At 33.6% G+C, this 14108-nt stretch overlaps 1 long non-coding RNA gene across 1 annotated transcript; it reads right to left on the reverse strand.

Annotated features, from left to right (window-relative positions):
- Nucleotides 1-5567: 5567 nt before the first annotated feature.
- LOC124182715 lies at nt 5568-7048 on the reverse strand. Its single transcript, XR_006870838.1, has 2 exons — nt 6425-7048; nt 5568-5626 (listed from the first exon to the last, which is right to left on the reverse strand). It is a non-coding gene; the product is annotated as an uncharacterized LOC124182715 (long non-coding RNA).
- Between the last annotated feature and the right edge of the window lie 7060 nt (nt 7049-14108).

Here is a 14108-nt window from a genome sequence, read left to right on the forward strand (position 1 = left end):
ATCATTTTTTGGTAATTGCAACGCAAAATCAGTTTCTTAGGTTTACTGTGCTTTTTCAGTTAAACAACAGCTAGAAAACTAATTTTCATTTTGTACCTAGAACTGTATTTTCGGTTGAGATAAAAAATGAAAATGGTTGAGGACCGAGCGGTAACCGAAACTAAAAATTTCTCTCAGTGCAGGAATAATAATGGTCAGCTGAAAATTCAACTCACGATCCTCTTGAAGATTTTTTCAGTTCATTGACAGATGAACAGTTATTTTTGTTACAAATCAACATTTGCAATTAGTACGAGACATGTAGTGCAAATTAGATACTATTTTATACAATTTTATACTGAGAAAAAATTGATTTGTTACAGTTGCTGGAAAATTATGGTAAAAAGTTTCGTTACGTGAACGGTTTAAGCATTTTCGAATTACTAGAAAATATATTTTACGAGTAACTATTCAGCGTAATTACAGTATTCAATATTAAATTCTCAGATTCTTCAGTTACTGCGACGTTAAATCTGTTTTTCCAGCTAAACAATATCTTAACGTCAATTTATTGTCACGTTAGAATCAAATTATGGTAACCATTGTAAGAAAATATGGTAAGAGTGGTCGAAATGAAAAGAACTAGCGACATATACTTGATATTCTGGTTACGATAAGATAAATAAACTCATTTTCATTTTGTACCTAGAAATATATTTTTTGGTTATTAACAATAATAAAAATAGTCAGTCAAGGACTTTTCTCGATGGAGCTGTTGCCACTATAGAATCTCGTATTTTTCTACGACTGTTCATTTATTCAATGAAATATTTGAGCTGATCACGAGCGAAACACGACGCAAATCTTATTTTGTAATCGTTGTACAGATACTAATTTTCTACTCACATCTGTCACTAAATATAATCAGGAGAATTACCTGTCAGAATAGTTGATGTATGAAACTATATTTCTTGTTAAACGTAGCGATCTTGAAATAACCAATAAGTGCAGCCTGAGTAATAAATATCCAAGAAAAAGAAAAAATCATTGCAAAGAGTAAGTTAGGTGCTTACAGTGAAATTGCATAACATTTTTTCCAGTCATTTTCCTGCATTCATAAATTCACCACACATCGCCATTCTCTTTGGCAAATGGCAACAGTTTATGTTTTTAAGGATATGCTGGATTCGATTCTTACCGACCGAAACTATTGTTAAGAAATGTGCTACTAAACCGATTGATACGTTCAAGTTACTAGCATGCAATCAATATTCATCGTTATCAGAAATAACATGTTTTTTTGGATTATAAAATAAAGCTATATATGTAACTTGTTTTCACTATTGTCATATATTTAGCATAAAATGCCAAACACAGCCACCTAAAATCGTTTTTTTTTTTTTATTCAATAAAATTTAAATATCAAAATTTGCCACCTACGATAATCTTCTATTGTGAAGTGATCGATATCCGAGTGATCGGAATCCATAATTACTTTCAGTTCCCGCACCGCCCGAAAGGGGGATCAGTGCACGAATCAATCCGTCGGTAAAACAGTCCGCGGTGAACGAAATGTTCGATCGTGGCTTCCGTATGATTCGCAATTGCTGACAACTTACTGTCGTATACAATGAAGATGTTTTATACAACTGTCTTCGGAATTCCATGCAAAGCTTGACGTTAACAAATTCATATTTCGGTGAATTTTCCATGCTAGCCCAAAACTATCATTCGCAAATCATCGATGTCAAAGGGATAATCGATATGATAATAGTGTTCTGAAAAAATTCCAAAACAACATTGTGTTCGGAGAAAATTGTAAATCGGTATGGTATCAATTTTGTGATCGAAGAAAAACTACATCGACTGCACACCATGTGGAACGGTTTGAATTTTCTCAAACACAACGATCAACCTTTTGAAGATAATTTTTTTTCAATGATGAGTTTGATTTATTTGTTATGTATTGTCGAAAAACCTTGTGATATTTTTGAGTACGGTCAGAAATGTGTCGATTTCGATAATACTCAGTGCTTGATTCATTCGTTATAATATAAGAAGACCGTGTTTCGTTAATTCATCTGTTGTTTGCCTCCGAGTCTAAATGTTAGTACAAATTACGATTAATATTTTTTAATATCACGGTACGTTTTATCAATATTGCCGGCTGTTTTACTCTTGGAATAGTAGTTGAGATGGCGATAGAAGAGTTTCGCCGTTAAGGATGCTTGCCGTTTTTAATCCAATATTGCCATCAATGTCAGTGCAATGTCGCGATGTTTAATATTTCACAACAGGGACATCAATTTGTAGAAAATATGTTTTTTTTTTTGAATAATTTGAAAAAACTCATGAAAATTATCCACGACTTGACCCTCATCCAAACGGATTGTATATCTTTGAAGAAGACGTGTTAAGATCTGAATACTAAATTGTTTGTTTTATTTTTCAACAACTTTGCTTCTTGATAATTAGAAACGGAAGGCTATCCTCGACTAAAGCTTCTAGAACACGTTTCGTGACTCAAAGCACTCTGAAATAGAAGCGGACGGGATTGGAACGTCATTGAGATGGACCAACGCGTCGCTGATTCGTGGCGCGACGTTTCGAATGCGTTATTAATTGCACTCCGGAAGACGGCAGGTGCATCAGCAAGGCCAAAGAGCATGCGTGGAGTTGACGATGCCTGTTGGATGAAACAGAAGCGGTTCCGTAGAGAGCGAGTCTGAAGAAACAGGGATCCGATGGATAGAATCCCGAACTCGTATCGAAATTGGAGAAATATTGTCATTTGCCTGGTACATCGATTTCCGCGTTCATCGACGGAAAGAGATTTTTAACGTTTTAATACATTGAACGCGATTTCCAAGCACTGATGCGAGCAATTATCCTGGTGCTTCCATCCTTGGTGGAATACTTCGGTGATCTTTAAAAGTTTCGTATCTTTGAATCCGTGAGGATTTCTAAAATTTTGACTATTCGTCCAGAACCATGAAATTAAAATTCGAATCAAATTTGAGCTTGATGAGTCGAGCGATTTGATAGTTGCGAATATTTTTCTTAAGATTTCTGTGAAACGTTCCTTGCGTGTGTCGTAGCTTGAATCGCAGAAGGATACAATTTTCTTTCGACACTTTTGACAACGTGGATTACAAATTGTTGCGAGGATTTTTTGGTTGCACACTGAGAGAACTTTTTAGTTTCGAATACCGCTCAGACCTTAACTATTTTCGTTTTTTAACACAATCGAAAAATATAGTTCTAGGTAAAAAATGAAAATTAGTTTTCTAGCTGCTACCGGAAAGTCTAGTATCCGTTACTATTCTTTCTCATTACGATCGCTGTTACTAGATTTTCTTGCAACTGTTGTGAAAATTTAATGCTTGTGCAAGAATAAATTGAGGTTAAAGCCTTGTTTAACTAAAAAAGTAGAGTAAGCCTCACAAACTGATTTTGCGTTGCAATTACCAAAAAAGGATCGAAAATAGCGCAAAATGGTTTCGCGTACCTTGTTTTTCGTAATTCCATCAATATTGAAACAGTTTTTTCTAAAGACACCTGTTTTACTGAATTTTTCTAGTTACTATAACAAATGAAATTTTTCCCAGTGCAGTTTTCCAAGATATGTAGATCATTATGTGGACTACTTGAATTTCCTTATTCTTTTTTTTTCACGTTTGACCCAAATTCACCCAAATTCTTGTCCTCCGAAAAGAACCAAGTTAAAAAAAGAAAAAATCGGCAACTAAAAAATCTCCATCAATGTTTTTCCCCACTGCAGATACTGAACACTTATAACAAAAAAAAATCTACACTATGAAGCGGAAATGAATCCGAGAGAATTCTTGTATCCCAAGCTGAGATATATCTATGTTTGAAAAAATGTTCAACAGTTCAAAGGTTCATAATACTCAAAATCTGATATTTTTTATCCAATTCCAATCTTGTCGAGCTCATTTTGTTCGTCATAGAAATATTCAGAGATCGCATGGAAAAAATTTCACGAATAATGGTATCTAAAGGGATACGAATGGATTTTTGTAAATACGATACAACAGATATTCGTCAACAATGACATAACTATACTATAATGTGCGATTTCTTGAATACATATTCAGAACAACTTTTGAAGAATTGGTCAGCGAGAAAAATAGACCCGAGAGGATTGGAATCGAATCAAAAACACCAGAGTTTAAGCATTTTGAAGGTTCTAATTATAAAACCTTTTTCTCAAATTGTCAACGTCTTAACTTGTGTTATTCCAATTAGCTTAGAATCACGTCTGTTGCACAGTAGGCATGGTATTCTATTCATGTTCACTATAATTAGCCAATCAATAACATTGCGAGAGACTTTTTGAACGGTTTTTCTTTTTTTTTTTACCTTTGCTGAATTTTTTTTTCAGACTGATTTCCGTCTAATTTTCTTAACAAAGAAGATATTGCTGAGCTCGATCACGGAGAACTGCATTTCGAATAATTTTATTTCCGTGATTAAATTCGACAATTTCTAGTGACATTTGTCGTTTGATTGATTACTCGTTCATTTTCAATGAAATTACTAATTTGGCCGAATTGAACCGACGTACGGCATTTCCACTAGCTTGATAACATCTTGATAACGAATCAAGAGGACACGTCGATAAAACTCCAAGCTTTTTTGATTGACATGAAATTTTCATTATCAATCAAGTTTCGCGAAGCAAATGCGATCCTGCCTGTTCGGATTTACTGTATTAATAGATATGTTTCCAAACGTTATTTCAGATAACGACGAAAAATGTTATACCTCAAAAATCTCTCCTATGCGACGATTTTCCTCAAATAAAAATTTGAAACAATTCCACAGTTTCTCTTGAAGCAATCAAATGGTCCCATTTACTAGCGACTGTAATCCATATTTGAAAGGCAGAAAAGTTTCCCTTTTCTAATGCTGGAATAAAATTATTTTTGAGCCATACGTTTTCAAGGTATTAGAAAAAAAATACTTGCCTTTGTAACAATTTGAAAGAAGTAGAAGACGATGAAGCATTTAAACTTGACCGATGCTACAACAACTTTTAAGATACTTTTTTCATACCCTATCCACTGTCTACAAAGTCTAGGAACAATGTAAAAATAAGCAATCTCATAGAACTCTAACCGTAAAAATGAGAAATTATTACACGTGGGTTAAATACGAGAATTATATACTCAAATCCACGCAATGCTGACTACTCAAATACGCAGTCTTGTAAATTTCAAACTGATTTTGCGATAACTTCAAAGGAATCAGGAAGAATGACTGTCACAAATTGAATTCAAACTAAAGGTAGAGATGTGGTCTCAAAATGAATAAACAGTAATGAATATTATGTGTCAAGATATTCTTCGACCAAACCCTTCTTATTAGGGATTTTCATGTAAAACCTTCGTGTGTAAAATAAAATCATGAAAGTTACTTATCGCGCATCAAAAATGGCTTTTACCGTAAAATTTCAAAAATTACATTGGTACGGGGAAAAATTGCTAATTAAATATCGCAATTACAGATTCATCTTTACGTAGATTCACGTTAAAGCATTATAACAAACAAAAATTTGAAAATTACTTACGTGAGGTTTCGTTCGGGTTTTCCCACCTCGAATTATTCTCGCTAGGGTCTTATTCTGAAATTTCATCACTTGTATTACAGTGAAACTGTGTTACAAGTCATAGAGCTTGATGTTTTTGGGATAGGGAGTACCTGTACATGCTTACGGCATTTTTTTGTCCGATATAACATAACCTTAAAATTCATTCGCAAGACAAAAATTTAAGACTCGATTACCATTATTTTTAATATGACAAAGTAATTTTCTAAACATGAAAGAATTTTTTTCAGTAAATCTTTCGAAATATTAGTTGCATATAGTCGCCATTTTATTGAAAATTCTCGCGCTGTGAATATTTTATCACGCCAGATTCTCCGATCACTTTATCTTATGGACGATTTTTCATCATTCAACCACTAGGTGAGATTATAACAACGCAGTTTATCATACAGTTCTTTATTTTCTCGCTTAGCTTTTCGAAGGTTGCGAGGTTATGTCACACGTAAAATGGCAGTAAAAATATTACCCAACCCACAAATATTGAGCTCCATTATCGGTTCACTGCGGCACAAGTAGGAAAAATTTCAGAATAAGAGCTGTGCGGTAATAATTTCAGACAAAAAAAAAAAAATCGGTAGCTAATTCGTGACACTATTTAATCGAGGCTTATATTTCATTGATAGTCCTACTAATTTCTGATATCAGGGTTTGGTAAATTCTTTTGATCGGTACTCGAAGTTTTAAGGGAAGTTTTGACGTGTTCCCTTTTCTCTCGAAGTCGTCACGAGCATCAATTCGATTTATCGGTGACACTGCTGAAATCAACAACATTTTTCCGTCTTTAAGGGCAGCAAAATATTTCGCTTCACAAACCTTCATCGGTCCGCCGGTTTCGGTCTGGATCTGTTGGAAAATTTCTTTGTCGTGCGAAAAGCTGCGTTTTCGATTTGTAACACACCTCACACGTGACATCACTGAGCACACCGTTCAAAACCAAAATCACTTGAATTCAAAGAACCAAAACGAACATTCCATTTCACAAGTTATCCTCCAGATTTCTGTTTAAATTGTGGTTCAAATCGAGTTTCATCGGTGCATGTATACAAATAGCCGACGTCCTCGTTCACTTGGAATAACGAGAATCGATCGAACATCTAAGGATATCACTTCCATGACATCATCGAACATAACCTCGCAACCGTTTTTTCTATTAATTTTCGTCAAGTGGCAGTCATCAGACGTACCAACTCCTGAAGACTGGACCAGACTCCAGAGCCCGAAACGTCCATCTCCAAGAGCTTCCATCTCTTGATCACCCCAAGCAACGAACCTATTCCACCCGGCCCCAAAGAGCGGCCGGCCAAGTAGAAGGAGGGACTTTTCCCCACCCCCATAACAACTCTTAATACACTATAGTTATAACCACTTGAGGTCATCTTAACTGCGACGAATTCAGAAGTTATTTCTTGGTTCACAATGTCGCTCAAACACATCGTTTCGTTTTATATTCTTTATCTTTCGGTTCCAATCATCGATCTTGGATCAACGTTCGGTTCTGCTCAAGAACGAATCGAGACACTCCTCGTTGTTCTTCGATTAGCACAACATTGCTGTATGATCGATTATAAATCAGGATGAAACACTACGATGTTGTTCGTGGTGAAGAACCAACGAAGACTTTCATAGTTGCCTTTTAATTCGCACAATATTGCTGTCAACATTGCCACGAGTACTTCATCGATACTCGTTGAGTCGAGTTCATCAGTTTCCCTGTTTTCTTTAAATCTGGAAGACTCAGTTCCCTCGATGAACGATTGGTGGTTTGCTATTTGCGAACTTTTGCGAATTCCTCCCGGCTACTCGCTTCGGTATCACGATCGTTTCTCATCGATGAGCGATTCGCTGCTTCCGGAACCTTCGACTCCTCGTCGCGCTTCTTTTTCGACCAGTGTTGCCTTCGGAGTAACTATTTTTAGGATTTCATCGGAAAGGATTCGATTACAGCGACGCAAAGATTTTCAATCCCATCCGGCAACGAATTAAGAAGCTTACTAAAGAGTCTTCGAACTTTTCTCCATAACCTACATGAAGCTTTTTATTCAAGTTGGACCACTTGAATATTTTTAAAATTTTTGCCAGTTCTGCATTCGAGGCTTTTTTTCATTCATTCACATTTTTAGAATGTGGCCAAGCTCATTTATCAAATATAATCCCACCATCTGTTGGATAAACAAACACATTTTTCAGTCCACGCGCGTTTCTTATTTTTTTGTAATTTCGAGAAACTAAAAAAAAAAAAAAAGGAAACTCGAATACTTGGATCTGGGCCCAAAACGTGTTTCATTTAATCAACGGGAGGTAGGCGCACCTACAAAAAACTCATCTATTATACTTCACGCGCGCCACATTTGTCTCGCATTTATTATTTCAATTTTATTTTTAAGATTCTTCTTTTCAAAGCTTGCCTTTGCTCGTCGTGTCTGCAAGTGTTAATTTAAACTTGCTAATCTGCTTTTCATAGATAGAAAATAAGAAAGAACCGTGGTGTGACTTTTGTCGCCTCTCACAGGGTTCATTTTTAATTTGACCAAGTAATTACTTATTTTCCAAATTAAAACATATTTTTTAAACACTTCAATTTACCGATTATGTATTTGGCATCGATAAAGCTTTGTTTACTTAGTCCGCGGTTCGTTTATATCCAAATAAATTTTCAATCGAAACGCACAAACGAATTTCCGAACAAACCACAGACTGCGATCAAAGATTGAAAACATTTTCTTTCAAGTCAGTTTCAACTTCTTCAAGACTTTATACTTCTAATTTGTTTATTTATATAGGTGATTCCACTTTGATCAGAAATTTTCTTCGTTACAAATCTTCACAATTAATCGAGTGTAACAGTACGGTTTAAAATTACTGTGTCAACAGCTCTTTGTCACCCGCAATAATTACTTATCTGCACGCTGCACGAATTGACTACTAGATATTCTATAATACTAGACTTTCCGGTAACAGCTAGAAAACTAATTTCCATTCTCTACCTAGAACTTTATTTTTCGACTGTGGTAAAAAATGAAAATAGTCGCTCGGAAAGTACATTTGTCTAGAAAAAAAGTCAACCAGATAGTTGTGTAAGAAATGTGCGTGTGTGGTATGAATAGAATCTAGTACATGGTTTGAAAATGAAGAAATGAAATTGTCTTGGAAAGAAAACCGGGGGATTTGAATAATATAGAATCGCGCGCGTTGAGTGTATTTCTAGTCGCGTTAAATTAGCGTAGCGAAATTGGGGTGAACTGAAGAAATATTCTCTTAAGAATATTTCACCGATGAAAAACAAAGAGCAGGTGGCTATTTCAGAGCCGAAAATCAATCGGCTGTTTTCAGGCGGCCATCTGTAATCCCCTCCTCAGACTCTCACTTAATAGAATTTATTATAATATTACGACATTCCACCGATAAATGATGTCAATTATTACCCTTTAATTGTACGTCGTAAATATGATAAGTATTTGAAGGTTTTTTGTCTGGAAACGAAGGAAAGTAAAGCTTTCTTGTTTTTTTTTTTTTTAAGGAATAAGACGACTGTAAACGTCATAAAATTCCACAATTTATTTAATTATTGTTTTTTTTTTTTTTATGGAAGAAAACAAAAACATCACCTCACCTAAGTATGTATTAATAGCTACAGAAATGCGTTGGGGATTTTCGATAAGTCAATTCAAACATTATTTATCAAGAAATAAGTGGTCGAAATTTCTTTGGTCGAAAATTGAACATTTTCATTTAAATGCTCGCCAATTACACCAAGACCAATAGTTTTAAAATTCCCCTACGTGTTTCTGCAGCTATTAACATGTAGATCAAGTGGTTTTAGAATTCAACATGACTCGCGAGAATGGCTCCAGTGTCGCCATTTTTTTAATATTTGTTGATAATTATTTTTTGTACCATATTTAAATATGGGCTTGATAATTTCGCTAAATATCTTATTACCTTTTAGATCATCGATAAGAAGAAAAAACGTGTCTAAAAAGGGCTTTTTTTTTATTTTTACAGTCGTGTTACCCGTTAAAACAATATCTTGCACAAGTTCCTTTTACGTCCAGCTTTGTATCGATTCAACTCATTCACTTGACGTCGGCTGCATGCGATTAATTTTTTATCAATCATCGATTTTTTCGTTCAAGGTTCAAACAAATGGGTTTACTATTTTAAGCGGCAGTTTTCCGTGAATCCATCAACTTGTTTTGATAAATTTTGGTACGATCATTCTAATGCCATAAATCATTATCCAGTAATTGAACAACTCATTTTATACACCGAAAGAAATTTTTAGTTACGATCACCGCTCAGTCCTTGACTATTTTCATTTTTTGCCACAATCGAACAATATAGCTCTAGGTACAAAATGTAAAATTAGTTTTGTAGCTGTTAATGGAAACTCTAGTATCCGTTATTATCCGATAATTTGATTACGCGAAAAAATAGTTAGTGGAAATTTCCATCGGTTGGAAATATATATCTTCGATAAATCGTTATCCGAATGTCCCTTGCTAAAGACTAATTTCAATTCGTCTGATTTATTGAATAATCATGGGTATTTTTGTTGGCAACCGAAATCCGTAGATACTATCATTAAATTGTTAAACAAATTACGCAAAATAATTATAGATTATAAATCATAATAAATTGATCCTTTTTTAGACGACATATTAACGTTGTTCAAAATTTATTTTATACAATCTGCAGATATCTGTTTACAAATGAAATTGACTTTTCGTACTACAATTTAGGTAGTTATTTTGAATACTTTTTTATTTTTCTATATACAATCTAAAAAAGTAGCGAGGTAATTGTTCACCTGGATTAATTCAAAATATGGTGAAAAATAATACAGTGCTAAATTTCACCTTACGTACTACAATTTTGAAATGTTTGTTACAGTATCAAAAAGATTAAGGAATTTCACAAAAATATCCAAAACGTACGAATACTCATTCTTGCAAGTATAAAAATTGTCAAAGAGTCGTACGTAATTAAAAAATAAAAAAAATAAAAATTTGTTTCCGTAAGAATTTTATGAATAATCGTAACTCGAATTTTACGAGGGATGAATAAAAAAAGATGTTGAAGCTGCTGTAATTGCTACTTGTGACACCGAAAAAAAATTCTATCGTGTCAAAAACGGCATGAGGTCAAGATCTGGCCGATTTGGCATGGAATGCTCCATGTATTGCTCGTAGAACCTGATCCGGTATTCAACCAACCTTAATAATAAGGCAATTACTCGTATCGATTTCCGATGAAATTCCAAGCCAAGTCACGATTCTGCGTTGGAAAAAGTTAGTGAGATTTATTCACAGGGACCAAAATATATCGGAGGATTGTAGGAAGTGGATTTGGGATTTGAGGTTTTAACTTTACTTACATATCGAGGTTCCGATTCTCCTTCAAATTAAATAACATTTTTTGAAGAGTCAGAAAATATTTTAATAATCGAATGTATTACAATGAATTGTTAATTAAAATAATATAGGAATGATAGTTACAGGCAATTGATCTTCGTGCATTTTGGAAAACATTTTACTTGTAGAAGGAAGTTTTTCGACTGAAAAATCTATACTTTCAATTAATTTTCTTACGATATAAACGTACATTGAGCATTTATGGAATTATTATATTCATGATGTACGGAGATTTCGAAAACACGCAAAGAATCGAAATATTTACTGGAAAAATAAACAGATGTCAAATCACTTCAATATCCCTGTAGATCTATTAGAATCGTTTTATTTCACTCTGCAATGGCTCTTTTCGGTGAGAATACTATTTTCTAAAAATTTACTAAAACAGATTACTCTTTCTTTTTTTATTCAGCAGTCAATTCGAAATTTTCATTTTATAATCGTAATCAATATCGGTGTCGTGTCATGAAATTCGATGTTCAATGATGCCAGTATGACGGAAAAAACACAATTTTATTGAATTTTTATAAAATAGTCCTCTAAATGAAGTGAACCATCGCAAATCGACATCGAACGAATTTTCCAGATTTTTAACAATTATACAACGATTTAAAATAAATTATCGATATCTAAGCTTTTTTTTACAGTTCCATTATACTTTATATTTTCTTGTTTCTCAGAGTTTTTCGTAGCTTGAGAATACAATAATTTTTCAAATATTGAATGTACAATGTATACAAATAAATCTCGTGTTAAGATTAATGAAAAGTATCGATTTTCCGGATACCAGCCTTCGCGATTTCAATTATCACACACTCAAAGACATGGTAATACAATTTCATATATATACTAGATTCGTGCGCAACTTGAAGAGAATCCTCCACTGGATTAAGTAAGTCTGTATTTTTCGAAAATTGTGTGTTACTTGGGGCTCGTTTGTCAAAAATTACATTTTTCAACAGGATAGGATTTATAGCTCAAATCTCCCGTCACAATTCAAGTTAGAAAAATCTATCGGCCATTCCATTACATCTCGATCAAGATTTTATGCCGATGTCTCAGATTGGCTTTATAATTTTTTGTTTGAAAGTACATGACAAAAAACGCAGCCGTAATTTTTTTCACAATTTTACCCACCCAGCGTATCTGAGGTGTGATTTAAAAACTGCAAAAAAAACCGCACTTTCTAAATTCTGAAAAATTTCAGATAAACTTTTATAAAACATAATTTTATGTTCGTTCTTATGTCAAAAGTACAACCCAATAAGAAGACATACATTTTTTTTCTATTTTTCTTATTTATTATAGTTACGAAATCTCCATCTTCTAATAGGTGTCACAAAAATCTTTTTGTATTTTGTAAGAATTTTCTGAATTTTTTCAAATTTTGAAGAGCGAGGTTTTTTTTCAAGTTCTTAAGTCGTACTTCATATACGCTGGGTCGAAAAATTCTGAAAAAAAATTGCGATTGCGTTTTCTGTCATGTCCTTTATTACAAAAAATTGTAAAAGCAATCTGAAACATCGACGTAGAATCTTGATTGATATGTCATGGAATGCCCCGTAGCTTCGTCATCTAACTTTTAAAGTTCTGTACGCTCTCTAGCATTAGAATAATTGTAATCAAAAGCGGACGCACGATAACAAATAATTTCGAAAATATAAACGATTTTGAAATTCACCTTACATTTTATTGTATCGCGTTCTCAGACTGTTCAATTTCTTCTCTTTTGTAAGATTTTTTTTTCTTATATACATCAAAAAGTTTTTCATTGTAGTATATGAAAATCCTCGCAAAAGTATCAATAAGCGTATTCAATGAATGAGGTTCGATTTCTTCATTTTCTGGATATCGGCGTTTGAAGAAACATCGAATTTTTCAAATTTGAGTTCTGTAGCTGATTTTGTTTATGGTAAAACGTTACTTCTCTATTCATCGTACCTGCAATCATTTTACACCTTGTGACGATTTTTTTTTCTTTTTTTTTTTGCACCAACAAAGTAGGTAAAAAAGAAATCTGTAACATGTAGAAAATTAGGTTACGAACACATTGTTACAGTGATTTTTTTACCAAATAGCACGTAAAGTTGATGATTAGAAAGATTTTCTCCAATTTTGATCGATCGATCGATATTCAATTTGCATTTTCACGTGTATAAAGTTTTTAACAATCTAGCGTTGCTGGTGAAAATTCCTTTTCTTGCCTCGTCTTCATGGCACGAGAGCAAATTATAGTTTCCATGAAATTCAACTCCATGAACCTCAGACGGTGCATTGAAAACTTGGTTGTATCATTTTTGAATCAAAAATTTTTTTGACCGAACTGTACGTACGTTCTTCATTATCGCAACAAACATTCTAGAATGCAAAAAAAAATTTGTGTTTTCTACTGCATAAACACCTGTTTCATAATTATGAAAGATGACGACTTCCTGATTTTTTTAATGGATTTAATCAATGAAATTGTTTTTATACCTTCGTATGCCTTCGATTTTTTTCTTGCTTGGAAATGTTGAAAAAATGCCTTTAAAAAATCTACCAAGCAATCACTTAAATGGCATCTTAATGATTCGTCTCAATTCGAAACTCGCTGTTACTTTACGAAAGCTCGTTATTGAATGACCAGAAAAAAACGTCACTCGGTGGCATTAGATTTGTCTGAATATTCATTCATTGATTGACGCAAGAAAAAGCATCGAATATGATTTTTATCTGCAGTACATACCGAATTCAACAATTTCAAAAGGTCGTAAATAGAAAAAGTAATCGTTCTGCAAACCAGGAAAAATTTATCCGGGCATGTTTTTTACATTTCTGTCCCTAAGCGTAAGAATTCTGTATGGAATTTAACATGCGTTTTAAAATACTGTGTTTATTTAATAGCAATTCTACCTATATTAACAGAACATAACTAATATTGGAAGAAAATGAGATCGTAAGCATCGTCAGATTGAAGAAATTGTATAACCTTTTTGGTAATTGATCGAAATTTGTGCGATTGGACTTTTCAACTTGCGTTCAATTTCTTGTTTTCAAACAAGAGTTAATAAATGAATTTTGTTGACAGAGAAAAATTTTCAGTCTTG

The sequence above is a fragment of the Neodiprion fabricii genome, chromosome 5 (genome assembly GCF_021155785.1).
Source record: "Neodiprion fabricii isolate iyNeoFabr1 chromosome 5, iyNeoFabr1.1, whole genome shotgun sequence".
Classification (NCBI taxonomy): Eukaryota; Metazoa; Arthropoda; class Insecta; order Hymenoptera; family Diprionidae; genus Neodiprion; species Neodiprion fabricii.